The following is a 13,706-nucleotide window of genomic DNA, read 5'->3' on the forward strand; positions in this document are numbered from 1 at the left end:
AATGTCAGTGAGCTAGAGGGCAGCACTGCCCATACCCCTGCCTGTGCTTGCTCGGCTGTAACCTCGTTACAGAGGTAAATTCTGAACATTTCTGTGTCTCACCCCGTATGAAATGAGGAAAGCACTCCTGACCTTCCTTGATTGCAAGGCTAAGCTAATTGATATCTGTGCACCAGCCTGAGATTACTCAATAGAGTTTGATGCCCACACATGGTGCTGTTGCTTCCCATTATTGACAAGCAGCCACCTTGAAACCTGGCTGACCCTTACCCAGGTGATGGCCACGCTCAACGTGGTGTCTCTGAAACGGATCACCCCTCGTGACTAAGAAAATCCCATATTTTGCACAGAACCTTCCAGTTCTCCGTGGTTTCTCTGTCTTGAGAAGAGAGTTTGATGTTTGGCAGGTGATGGACAACACTACCAGACTCAGCACCTTCCCTGGCTGGATGCATCCTGCAGAATGAAGGGATCCCATCATCCCTGTCCTCCTGTCTATCCCAAGTGAACAAAATGCACCTGGCTTGCAAGGCTAGGGAGCAACCAGCTGGGTCGTGTGCTTCGTTTATCCCCGTCGGGGAGCCTCTTCCTACAGGGGCTGCTGGTGAGAAGGAGAAGACGTTCAGATAATGACTGTTGCAAGCTGCTGACATTTGTTGCTCTTTGATAATTAATATGAAAAGAAGCTAAACAGAAAATCTTTCCCTGGCACACATCTCCAGCTGGGATGTCAGTGCAGAGCCCTGGGAGCTGCTGACTTCCCGCGCTGCCGGCTCCGAGGATGGAGCAGAAGCACGGTGAGGAGGGCTTCCGTGTCCTTTAGAGACGAGCTTCCCGTGGAGCTCCGTAGGGGTGGGCTGTGTGAGGGTCCCTCGGGAAGCGCTGTCGCTAAGTGTGTTCAGGAAAAGGGAGAGCTCTGGGTCTTGCCAGTTATCCCTGCAGACTGGTGAGCTGGTGCAGCAGCAGGCAGAGCAGCGGGGGGCGGGGTGTGGGGTTGGGGGGGTGGTCGGCGCTGCCCCGCTCCCCTGCTGCTGCTTGTTTAAATGGCGAGTGGTGCTGCGGGTGGGAGCAGAGATGTGCTACTGCGCCTGGCCTCTGCCAGGGATTTTCTTTGCCAACTTCCTTCTCCTGCAAAGATGTGTGTGAAAAAGCGAGCTATGATGCTTTTTTTTGTTCTTCCAGGCATTATTACACTTGGCAGAGTTTATCCTCACCCCTAGGAACGATGGAGGCATGTTACTGTAGTTCTGATGGCATGTGTATGCACCTACGTGTAGCTGGAGATGGTGGGTACCTGAAGAGGCAGGGAGCAGGGAAAGACTTTGCCCTGATTGCTTTGTGGGAAGCTCACACTTTGTAGCTCTAGGTTTTACTGAACTTTTGCAAATAGGCTGGATGCATCTACAGCTGTGTCGCTGGGTCTAGGTCTCCCTGCACTTTTGTTGTCCTCTCCTGGTACATCCAGGATGGCTTTGGAGGAGTTACTCTTGGTTTTTGCTGGTGTAACCGGGAGAGCATGCCCTGGAGAAGCTGCCGTGGTGGGTAACATCAGCTGAGCTGGTCTCATCCCAGCACGCGGCTGCAAAGCAAGGCAGGAGAGCAGGGAGAGGTGAGCTGGGGTGACTCGCTGGGGTGAGACGGGGTTCGCAGGACAGGGCTCGCTCCCACACAGGGTTTCTGCGGGGAGCCTTCCTCCCTGGCACCCCTGCAGCCTGCACGCCTTCGCTCTCCCAGTGCTCCAATGCCCACAGAGGCGAGCCCGGGTGCTCGCTGCAGGGAGGGTTTGGGGAGAGCCCCCACAAGGTGAGTGTGGATCTGGGCACAGAGGCACCAGGAAAGGCCCGGCAGAGCCTTGCCTGGGCTGTGCTGGCCCTCCTGGTGAGGCGAGCAGCATGGCACCACGCAGCACCCCTTGTCCCTCTCTCCCGGCTGCCTGCCGTGCCGAAGGTACCGCTCAGAAACAACCAGCATCACTGCAGCGAAAACCAGCTTCTGTCTCTATAGCAACAGCGAGGGATGGCGGGTACCACTGTGGGGATGCCCAGCCTGTGTCCCTAACCATCCCTGTCACCCGACAGGCAGGACAGGCTGTGGCTGGCTTAGCTACTACCTCCCGGGGGGCAGGCAGGAGACCCACACCCCGGGGTCGCAGCCGTGTGGGTGGGAGCACAAGGGGAGCTGTGACAAGACAATCCAGCTCTTCCACTGACCAGGGACAATCTGTAGGGACTGTCCTCAGCTTTCAGTCTGAGTAACGCCACCGCGTCCATCCCGCTGCGGGCTGTGCCGGGGAGCCCAGAGGCAGCGTGGGGAGGGATTCAGCCCCGTGTGCGGCACTCGCAGACATCCAGGGCCGGATCCTGAGTGTTTTGGCTCAGAGGCAAGGAGGGCACAGCAGCACGAGGGAAAGGACAATCTCCCTGGGCTTCAGGCTTCAGATCTCTGCAGATGCCATCTGCCTTCCTGCCCTTGGTTGCTGCTTGTGAGGAGAAGCGTGGATGCAGCACGCTTGTCCCCAAAGCCCTGCAGCCTCAGGAGGGTTTTCTCCCTCCTTAGAGGGTGTTTGAGGGATGGGGCCGGGTCTCAGCCCCAGCAGCGCTGCCGGACCGTGGGCTCCTGTGTAATGTGCTGGTTGCATCGCCCAGTTGTGCTCTCCACGGGCCTCACATTTATCAGTGGCTGTAAGAAACACTGGTGGGTCTTGCAGGCACATGTTACTTGTAAGCCAGTGGCTGAGGCCAATAATTTTTGTGCCTCATTCTCCACTCCCCTGGAGCTCGTACTGATTTTCACGCAGAGGTTTGGCCCTGGCTGTCCTGGGTGAGCTGGAGCAGGATACTGGGGCTGCTCTGGCAGACACCCACTATGGCTATGTGGCGGCAGGGATGCAAAAGGCCGAAGGGTTTGAGCTCCTTCAGGATTGCCCAGGAATGCGAGCGTTTCCCCTGAACCTTCAGACTCCCAAACTGAGCTGTGTGAGGCTCCGGGAGGAGTGGTCCCTCCCAAGCCAGGACACCTCTCCGCCCCCCCTGACTGGGGCATCTTCTCTCTTCCAGTTTGTCTAACAGATAAATTAAGAAAATTCCCCAGAGGAGGCAAGTGCAGCGCATGGGTTCAGGGACTGCTGCCATCAGCGCTGCACATGTCCATGCAGCCGGGAGAGTCCCTGGCTGCGGTGGTGGTGATTTCATTTGTGATTCTGCTGTGTACAGGGAAAGGCCCCTCCTCCCCTTGCCCTAACGCTGATTATGCTCAGCAGCAAAAAGAGATTTAAATTTATTAAAAAAAAAAAAAAAAAAGGGTGCCGGAGCAAGTAGCAAATCTGGATTATATCTTTGGGCATATGTGGGGATCACAGCTGGGGTGTTTAGTTCCCCCCTCCCCAACCTAAGCTGGTGTTTTATTCCAACAAGCTGGTTTGTGGCCGGGGCTGTGATGAAATGAAGGTGGGACAAATCCCTTCCAGCATCAGGACTGACCTGCCTGCCATGGGGCTGCCGGGGGGGTCCTCTCTGCTGTCCCCCAGGACGAGGTGACTCGGGTCCTGTGTTCCCCCAGGATGAGACAAGAGGAAAGCACGGGTGCTGGCTGATACCCAGAGAGAGGGTTGGCAGATTTGAGAACTCGGGGGGAATTAGGAAGGCTGTTATACAAGGCCTCCCTGCAGTAGCACAGGTTTGCCTCTAGTTCACCCTATGCTGGGTTTTCTTGGGCAAACGCTCCCCTTTTATTCACTCTGGGTGTTTCTGGTGGGGGTGAAGGGACCCAAGGGTTTAACTGGCTCTCAGCAGCTCGGTGCAGCAGCCCCAGCTCCCAGCACTGCTCCCTGCACCCCCAAGTCACACAGGACAGCCCCAGCAGCCACAAAGTCCCTTCTGGGGCTCAAAGGTTTATCCCCAGTTAGGGAGAATCATCTGCATGATTTTCAGTTAAGTTTTTGTATTAAAGCAATAATTAACCATGTTGTTTCCAGGCTAGAAGTTTAACGTTTTGCGCAAAGCCTAAAGAAATGGGATGTTCCTCCCTTTCGCACACGTGTACTGTGGAGGGTGCTGTCAGAGTGGGTGATGCTGCAGATGGAAGATGCATGAACACAGCCAATGCCTTTTACGTGTGTTTGGTCATCTGAAATAGAGATGTGGTCGGTTCCTGCCTCAGCATGGCGGACTCCAGGCAGGAGCACGGACACTTTGGCTGCAGGATGGGAGCAGATGACCAAAGAGGTGTTTTTCTCCACTTGTTGACTTGAGAGTCCCTGGCTGATGTGCCTATGTCTGAATACAGCGCTTGATTTAAGGTGGTGCTGTGGGCTCTGCCCTCCAGGCGGGCAGGGGTGAGGTTGCTTCGTTCCCACCTCGCTGGGACTCGGAGGCAGCAAAGATCTCCACGTTTGTTCCCCAGGACACAAGAGTCAAAGCGGATTAAGGGTCCCTTGGCTGATCACATTTATTTCATTATTTGAGTGAAATCCCTTGTAAATACCACGTCCCCCCCTCCCTTTCCTTTTTATAAAAATAGAAGGCAGGGAAGAATTGGAGATTTAGGAAAAGTTAATCACAGGAGTCGCTTGAGAACCGTTAACCTCTCACAGCCCAAGCGAGGCTGAGCAGCACCAGAGCTGCCTGCAGTGGGGAGGCAATGCATGGCCTGCGAGGGCCAGTGGTTTCCCCAGCCCCCACAAAGCAGGGTTTTGCCCAGAAAATCCCCAGTTCTTAGCAGGCAAGGCCTCTCTGGCTGGGCAGTATTGCAGCCGCTTTGTTCGCAGCTTGGCCATGATGAACTGGTAATTGCAGTGTTGGAATAAACTGGCTCAAGCACCCAGGTGACTCCAGGTGTCACGTCTCAGTAGCTGGGAAGCCCTGTGGCAAATGCTGCTGGCCCCAGCATCGCAGGCTCAGGGCCCTTGGAAATGCCAATGCTCTTCCCTTTACAGTGTGGTTCCTCCGAGCCTCTCCAGAGGACGGCGATGGATCTGGGGATCTGGGCACTGCATAGGGATCTCTCACAGTTTTTCTAACAAATTTCAAACAGGCGGAGCTGGTTTCCACTCCCCAGAAACTCCGTTGTCCTTGTAGAGTCAACATCCCTCCCATACACCATCACCCAGTGACTGTCTCACTTCTCCCAGGACCAGCGGCCTTGTGCAAGACCATCAGTGCTGGAAAGTCAGACCTAAGGAGATTAATTAAAGTAACAGGAAGAGAAACTAAGAGCTACAATGATGGATGTTCATGAAACACTTGCCCAGAGACCAAAGTGCTCTGGGCGTTCAGTGATGTTTGCTTCCAGCCAAGGAGCTGTGCAATAGTTAAACACACTTGATGCAGCAGTGCTTAAGGAATCAGCCTCTGACATCTAGGGGCAGGTTCACTGCGAGGAGCTGTGATGCACCCTGTGCTGATGCCCGCTGGGATTTGCACCTTGGAGCTGCCAGTGCCGGTTTGTCATGGTTTGCTTCCCCTGGCTGCAAGGGGGTTTTTATTTGCTTTAAATCCTGAACCTAAAGTTGTGTATTAATAGCATGGTAATGCATAGCTTTTGTGTCCAGCATAAGCCAGGGGTTATATAAAACACAGATTAATGGGAATCAGCAAAATAGAGGAGCACGTGGAGGGAGGCAGTGAGGATGTCTTGGGAGGGGAGGCAGGAGGGAGCTGACAGGTCCAAAGGGGAGAGAAGGTGGCTGAGCGGAATCAGAGCGCTTCCTGGCAGGATTTGCTCCAGTTATTGTTCTGCAGTCCCCAATTCAGGACATTTCCTGAGCCAGCATTACTGTGGCGAGGGGTCTTTTGTCCCCGGGTGATCACAAGAAGGCAGAAAGGGGGCCTGCAGATTTGACTGGAAATGGCTGGGGGGGGTGGGGTTTTTTCTGCACCTGTAAACAAGCAAACAAACCACAGGCCGGAAGATAAAATAACAAGCAGTCACCCAAAGGAAAGGCACGTTTTTCACTAGGTTGTAAATGATCCCCCCTCCCGATGTGGCTTGTTTCCCCTTTCCCATCCCAAAAAGCAAAGTGACGCTTGATTTAGAAAGGCTGGGGACTGTCAGAAACTCCTTCCCATTCTTGCTCCTTGCAAGAGGGAAGATCGGTGGGAGATCGGTGCTGGTTTCCAGGGATCCCATGCACAACCCAGAAGAGCAAGCCCCCCAGTTTTGAGCAGAAAGGAGTCTTGCAGACTCCTCAGCCCAGAAATATTCAAAATGTGCTGAAAGGGCAGCAGGGACACTGAACCAAACCCCTCCTTTTGTGGCTCCTCAGAGCAGGGGCAGGGCAGGAGAGACAAGCGAGAGAGGGAAAGCAACAGGTTTTTGGGCACCTGCCTCCAATTGTGACCTTCCCTGGGAGAGCACAACCTTCTCGACAGCTCTCCCCGCTCCACTATATGGGAAGATGCCTCCCACCCAGGGAGGAAGGCACAGCTGGACTCCAACCATCAATCATGTCCTGCCGGGAAGGGTTTGTATGGGTTGTGGGATTCCTGGTGGGGTTACTTTTTTTTTTTTTCAAAGCCTCCTGCAATAACAGCAACCGTCGCTCAGCTTCCTTTCTAGATAACCTTTTTCCTGCTGCCCAACATGCTTATCTGCTGCAGACAGACTGGCAAGATGAACCGGAAAGCTGATACCTTATCTCTCCCTCTCAAGGAGCTTATTTAAGTGCTGGAATGTGTCGCGATGGTAAATGATTGTTAAAATCTAAGCGAGGTACACAGACCTAAGGACAAGTCCTGCTGGGAGGGAGCACCTAGTCAAAAAGGGGACTTGTGGGACTACAACCTTTCTGGGCTTTTCCATCTTTTATCTGCCGAAAGATGCATCGCCTACAATGTAAAGTGTTTGTTTAAAACCAAAAGGCATAGGCTGGGTTTCTCGCTAATCTGTGGGTTAATGCTGCAGGCTGCTCCCGGCTCTGCAAAGTTCAGCGTGTCCCTTCGATACGGCTTTATCTGTGTCTCAGTTTACTCACTGCAGGAAACACAGTGCTGTGGGTTGGCCTCGCCAGGGGCGCAGCGAGAGTTAACAGTCAGCGTGTGATATCGCTCACCCTTTAATCTGGACTTGGTGCGGGAAGCAGTAAGATGCTAACACATCCATAAAGGTAAATGGGATTGGAGAGCTATCGGGCTAATTGAAATGAACGGGGCTCGGCTGCTCAGACAGCCTGATACAACGACATGAGACCTCTCCGGGGACACAGGAGTCGAGCAGAGCTTCAGCACTTCACTTATTTCAGCCACTGCAAGTGGCAGCTACAGCAATAGCAATTGCAGACGCTGGGATTTGAGTGCTGTGACAGCAGAGGGGCCAGGGAAAACCGGCGTGGCCAGGGTGATGTCCATAACAGCTGCTGAGGAGGGGTGAGATGGACTTATTTTGGTCCTGTCCTGGGTGGAAAAATAGACGACGGTGCTGGGTGCCAGCCTGGATGGAGCATGCCGCCAGCAAAAGCAGGCGTGCTCTCCCTCGCCATGGGCAACTGCGTCCCAGCGCACCTGGGGGTAGGATGGGGGAAAGGGGAGTGAGGCCAGACAAAACCGCAGGGGAGCAACCCCGTATCAGTGAGCGATGGGTGCCCGCATATGTGTCAGGGATCCCTGCACCTCTCCCGACAGCACCACTGAGGGCCGGGCTCAGACGTGGGCCTGGCTCTTGCCGCTCCAGCCGCCCTTGCACGGTAGTTGCTAGAGAAACTGTACATTGGCAATGCACGCTGCTACCACGGGCTGCTGCATCTGAAAGTTAATCTGTTCCACATCACCGACTACTTTTCCATAGCAATGCATAAGGAATCGCCATCCCAGGGCAGACCTCAGCCTGTCTGTGTGACAATGTCGAGGGCTTCAATGGAAACGCAGGTGACCCTGTGGCAGCCAGGATGGGACAACACACTTTCTAGGAAGTCTGATCCAGACCAGTGCTAGCTAGAACTGCCCCATCCCCTGAGGCTTTTCATCCCTTACCAAACTCTTGCAATTAGACACGGTGATGTGCGTGTCTGCTAGATCCTCCAAATTCTCTTTGCATCTCACAAGGTCCATCCCTTTGGGTAGCAGCAGGACACCAGCCCCACTCACAGCCTTTTTTGGGGCTTGCAGAGAGGATCCTGCAGGGAAACAGGACTGACAATGAAGCCCATGGTACTCATTTTTCTCCCCATGATGTGATTTGATTATGCTGATGGGGAACGGGGCTGGTATAGCCGCTATGTCCTGATATAGCTGATCAATGTTGTGTGTCTCTGCCCCAGCCCTCCTTGCTTAATTCCTTTAGGGCAGCTCTCGTTTCTGGGGACATCACACCTCCGGTCCTCACCTTGCATCCCTGCTGGGTGCAGTGACCATCAGGATGGGGCCAGGCTGCCCTGCAGACAGAGCGAGGCTCAAAGGCGCCCAGCTCCGGCTGCAGCCCCCCCGCCCCCAGCTTAGCAGTTGTCCCTGTCAATGTAAAAAGTCAGAATGGGGGGGATCCATCTGAGCCGCTTGGCGTCTGTGTCTTGTGATCCTGAAACCCAAGAGCCCCCCCTGACTCAGCAGGTTATTAATAACCCCCTGGCTGTGCTCCTGCCGCAGCGCCTGCCAGCCCTGGCATTGCCTGTCTCTGCTCCGCGGCGAGGCGAGACGCACACCCCAGGCAAGGTCAGGGGCTCCTTCCCACCAGCCCCTGCACCCCATCCCCACCCACGGGGCTGGGCAGAAGTGGTGTGAGGCTTGTGAAGGGGCCTGGAGAGACCCCGAGGCCGCTGCAGCTTCTGCCAGCACAGGAGAGGCTCCCGGTGCTGCTGAAATTAGTTCATCACACCGTTGTCCCAGGTCTTCTGTTTTCTTGTCCCTAAACCCAGCCCTGGTCCAAGCTGCAGGGCAGGTGAGTTGGGCTTCCTGGACCACAGCATCAGTACTGCCGCCTGTGCTTCCCAGGCTGGCACACGCTGGGTGTCCCCAGGCTGCTGCAGACCCTGGTGGTGCTCGGTCCCCACGTCCATTTGGACAGGATGGGGTCTGCCAGCCACCGGGTTTCTGTCTGCCTCTGAAAAACTTCTTCTTTGGCCACAGCCTTTGCCCACGCCCCTCTTCCCAGGATTGCAAGGACAAGGCAGAGGAGCCACAGGTCCCTTGGAGACCCTCCAGGCACGCGTGGGACCTGAGGGGGAAAGAATGGCCCATTCAGCAAAACTGTGGCAATGATGCAACCTGGGTTTGGGTTATTCCAGGGGGAGCCCACAGGCTGTAGCAGCCTTCCCTGTGCACCGAGGGGTCCCTGAGCACTGGGGGTCCCTGCCAGCCCTGGGGTGCACAGACCAGAGCTACCCAGGTCTCCTCCTACCTGGGCTGGGCTGTAGGACACCCACATCCCTGCCACCTTATACAAACAACCCCAGCCCCAAGGGGCTCAGCTGCAAGGTGTGAGGATGAGCCTGGCTTTGTTTACCAGGGCTGGTGTTCATTAGCCAGATTCATTAGCACTCCCTGGGCAGGTTTTAAATAGCAAAGTGGGAGCTGCTTGCCAGGTCTGGGGCAGCCCTGGCTGCAGCTGGAGCACTGATTCCTTCCCCTTCTCTCTTTTTTTTTCCCCTCTTGCTCTGGTTTTTCCTTCTCTGCTCACAGACACCCACATGCTGCAGCCATCCCTGCTGGGAACCCACTCTGCAACACCCTGTTGGGAAGGTGGAGGCTTCACTCTCACCATCATAAATCCCCTGGCACTAGGGGTAGTGCCCCAAGCTCCTCTGACCTCCCCATCTCCCCCCAAAAAGGCTGTGTCCTCTCCAGCCTTGCAGTTCACAGGCAGAGCTGGGGCTCTGCAGAGCCCTGGGGAACCTTCTGGAGCCCTGCTGGCTCCATCCATGGTTTGTTCCCCTCCCAGCCTCCTTCTTCTCCCCCAACCTTGACTGTTTTGTCTTGCTCTCCTGCTGAGCCCAGCATACAGCTTTGTCCCTGCCCTTGATGGAGCTGGGGAAGGGGACTGCACTGACTTCCCCACCTGTACACTGGGCTGCCCCAGCACCTTGGCTCTGCTTCAGGATTGTTGGTGTGGCTGTTTCCATCACAGGGCCATGTGGATAGAAAAGGGAACTTCTCTGCAACATGGATTTATTTCATCAGTGTGGCCCCTTCCCTTCTCTCCCTGTTGATCTTTCATCCCCTTCCCCTTCATTCCTTCCTTATTTCCCTCCCATGGCTTTCCCTTTTTTTTGCCCCATCCTCTCCAGCTTTCTCACCCCATTTCCCACCACCTTCAGTGCAGGATTCGCACGCTGGCTGGGCTGTGATCCTCCCATCACAGATCAAAGCCACGCTTGTCAGGGACAGCGAGAGTCTGCTTGCTTACAGCAGGGGTTGCAGTTCTACCAAAATCACTTATTTTCATCAGCTTCATCGCATTCAGAAGCAGCTGATAGTTCCCCCCCGTCCCCCCCACATCTTGGCCCTGCAGCGGGTGAAGGGTTTTCATTCCACCCCACCAGGCACAACCTGACTCTCACGCAGTGGAGCATCTACTCGACGCCTTGGCTGCTGCTTTGAGCACCAGCGGTAGGTGTGGGACCCCCGCACAGCAGGTAGGCTGGGCTGTGTGTGTCCCCCCCAGCCCCAACACAAGCCTTTCGCTCCCGGGGAGAGGTGCAAGGGCTGGGGCTGGCCGCTGCCGGCTCCCTGCCCGCGGGAGGCAGCCCTCGGAGCTCCCAGGCTGGATTTGTCGCTCCCTCTAGTGGGGACGTGGGAAGGTGCCGCCACCGCCCGGGATCCCGGCCCCGGGAGGAGGACCCGGAGCAGCCCCCGGGAACCCCTCGGAGAGCGGTGCCCGGGCCGTGTCACAGCCCGTGGCCATGCCATCCCCCCGGGGAGCCGTGCCCTCCCCACGGCGAGGGGCAGCCCCGTGGGAAGTCACACCCCGGGCCCTGCAGCTGTTCCCGAAGGACACCCCGGCAGGGTGCGGGGCGGGAAGGGCCCACGGTGGCTCGATCTTTTGGGGCTGAGGCTGCCGTTTTGCTGAGCAGAGATAGTCAGCGCCCACTGAAATATTTAGGAATTGCGTTAATAATTAAAGAAGAGATTGAACTCAGAAGGGACTCTGTGTGATCTCACGAGACAGAAGGGACAAACCTAGTCATGAGAAAAAATCCTCACTAAAGCGTAGCGTTGTTTTGTAAATTCTCCAAGAAAAAGAGAATGCTGCAACTCTGGAGGTGTTCCAAACAATGGCCTTTGCTTGGAGGCTCTGGAAGTGAGTCCTGCAGCCCCTGTTAATTGCAAGTTACCATCTCTGTCTCTGCACGCGTGCGGGATTCGCACGCTGGCTGGGCTGTGATCATCCCGTCACAGATCAAAGCCACGCTTGTCAGGGACAGCGAGAGTCTGCTTGCTTACAGCAGGGGTTGCAGTTCTACCAAAATCACTTATTCTCATCAGCTTCATCGCGTTCAGAAGCAGCTGATAGTTCCCTTTGGCAGGGTGAAGCGAGATATTTTTGAACCGTGAAACAACAGCTGTCTCACAACACATGGAGCGGGGGAATCAGATGGTTGTGATTGAAGGTTGGAACCATGAACCCAAACGTGTCCGTGAACTTACATTCCTGCCACATCTGTGGTCATTACGATGGTTTCAAGGTAGGAAAAAAAAAAAAAAAGTGTTAGTTTAGATCTAGACTGAATATTAGGCATTGTAAAATCAATTACTTTAGAGTATCTTAAAACTCCTTCAGTAAATTTGGAGAAAGTATGGATCCAACTATCCTTGTTTTCTGTTTTGGGGAGGTTTCCCCTTCTTTACCAGTGCATGTTTTGTGGCTAACTCCAACCTTGACTATCTGGCCGAGTTTGTCCCCAAAGTAGGCCGTGGTTTTCGTGACTGGATGTACTAGAGTGAATGAAATGGCATTTTCGAAAGAGAGTGGCATTTGTTGCTAAAATATCCAGATCAGCTCTGCAGAGGATTGTCTCTAGTGCTGTTTGGGATAATCGCCAATCTTCTGATTTAGAGTGAAATAAGGCCGATATATATGTAAGATATATCTATGATATATATGTAAGATATATCTATGATATATATGTAAGTGATATATGTGTAATCCAGTGGTCTGCCTGACAATTGTCATAGAAGTCAGACGGGCATGTGTTGCCTTTCTCAGAAATATTCCCTGTGTTTCGAGCTACGCCTTCTAGGACCCTATGTCAAATAACTGGATTCCCTGATTTAACTTGACTTTTTTTTCTAACTTCTTTGAAAAAGGGGGCTTTGACAGAGCAAAGGTGCTAATTACAGAAGCAGATGCTTCTAGCAGTGTTTTTCTGTGTGTTCTGGGTGCAAGTGTTGTATTGAAAAAACACGTCTTTGCCTGGAAAAACTTTAGTCCTTGCACCTCCATCTCCCTGTTTTTGCCTCTTTTCTGAGTGTGCTGAAAACTCAGCATGTCGCCAGTCTTCAGAGTCTTCCAACAATCTTTGGAGTCTTTTGAAGGACAGGAACTGTCATGTTGTGAGAAAGATACATGGTGCTTCTTGAATTTTCCTTGAATCTCTTGCTATTCAGGCAACAAAGGCTGGGCAAGGGCTTCCAAGTGGATGTAGTAAGAAAGAGTTTGGGCTTTAAAAGCTGCCCAAAGAACAGCCTTGTTAGCCTCTGAACAGCACAGCCAAAGGAAAAACCACCAAGCCAGGATGAGCAGAAGCAATAGTCTTGTTTTGCAGTTACACACAAGGAAAAACTGAAGTAATGGCTGATGAAGTGCCTCCAAAATACTTGCAGTGTCGGGCAACTGGTATTTGGTTGTCATTGCAAGCCAAGCTCAGCACTAAAGCCAGCTGAAAGCAATTCACTTCTCATTGGAAGAATAGTTTCTTCCTTTTAATCAGCTCTGTTTTAAATGATTTCCTTTTTTTAGTGCCTTAAATAGTCATTTTGGTTTGTCCTTCAGGCAGCCAGCATTCGCTCACAAAGAATGCCGTGGGTCTGCAGACTTTAAAAGGACAAACAATAGTCTGGCAAACAGAAATGTTTCAACGGCATCTCTTTATACAGAGCCTGCAACTCCCACAGGCCACAAAGGGATAAAGAAAAGGAGCAGCCTCTACCTGATCCAGCAGCTACAAGGAGCAATAACTAACTACTTGAATCTGCTCTCATCTGGGAAATTGGAGGGGCGTGGGGGGGAACAGCAAATAAGACCACGGCTGGGGGCACCCAGTCTCCTCTGCAGTAGGAAGGAACTGGAGTTGGTGGTTTTGTGCTGCCTCGATGGTGAGATTTGGTGGAGAGTGAGAAGGGGATTACCTTAACTAAAGCCCGTTTTTTCACACCCACCTGTAAAGGAAGTCTTTGTACATATAATGGCTCAGCAATCTCAAACCAGAGATGCATTCAATACCTTGTGAACTGGTCAGCTATTCAACAAATACTGGGGAAAAATACCTCTACAAACTGACTCTGAAAGCAGAGCTATCATAATTGCATTGCAAGACACCGGATACTTAAAGCAGATGCACAGAGAGGACCATGCCAGGAGTCAGTGTGAGCTAGAGTGAGAGTAGTGCTGCAGCCTTTGCTTGCCCTGGTCACAGTTACCCCAGTTTGGAGTAAAGGCCAAGATTCCTGGGTTTTCATACTCTTTTCCCATTTTCAGTATTTTATATTCTATTTCAGCTTAGAAAGGTGAGAGGCTTCAGCTTCCTCTCTCATCAGAACATCTCTTTATTCTTCTTAAACACA

The sequence above is a fragment of the Leptosomus discolor genome, chromosome 19 (genome assembly GCF_034619465.1).
Source record: "Leptosomus discolor isolate bLepDis1 chromosome 19, bLepDis1.hap2, whole genome shotgun sequence".
Lineage (NCBI taxonomy): Eukaryota > Metazoa > Chordata > Aves > Leptosomiformes > Leptosomidae > Leptosomus > Leptosomus discolor.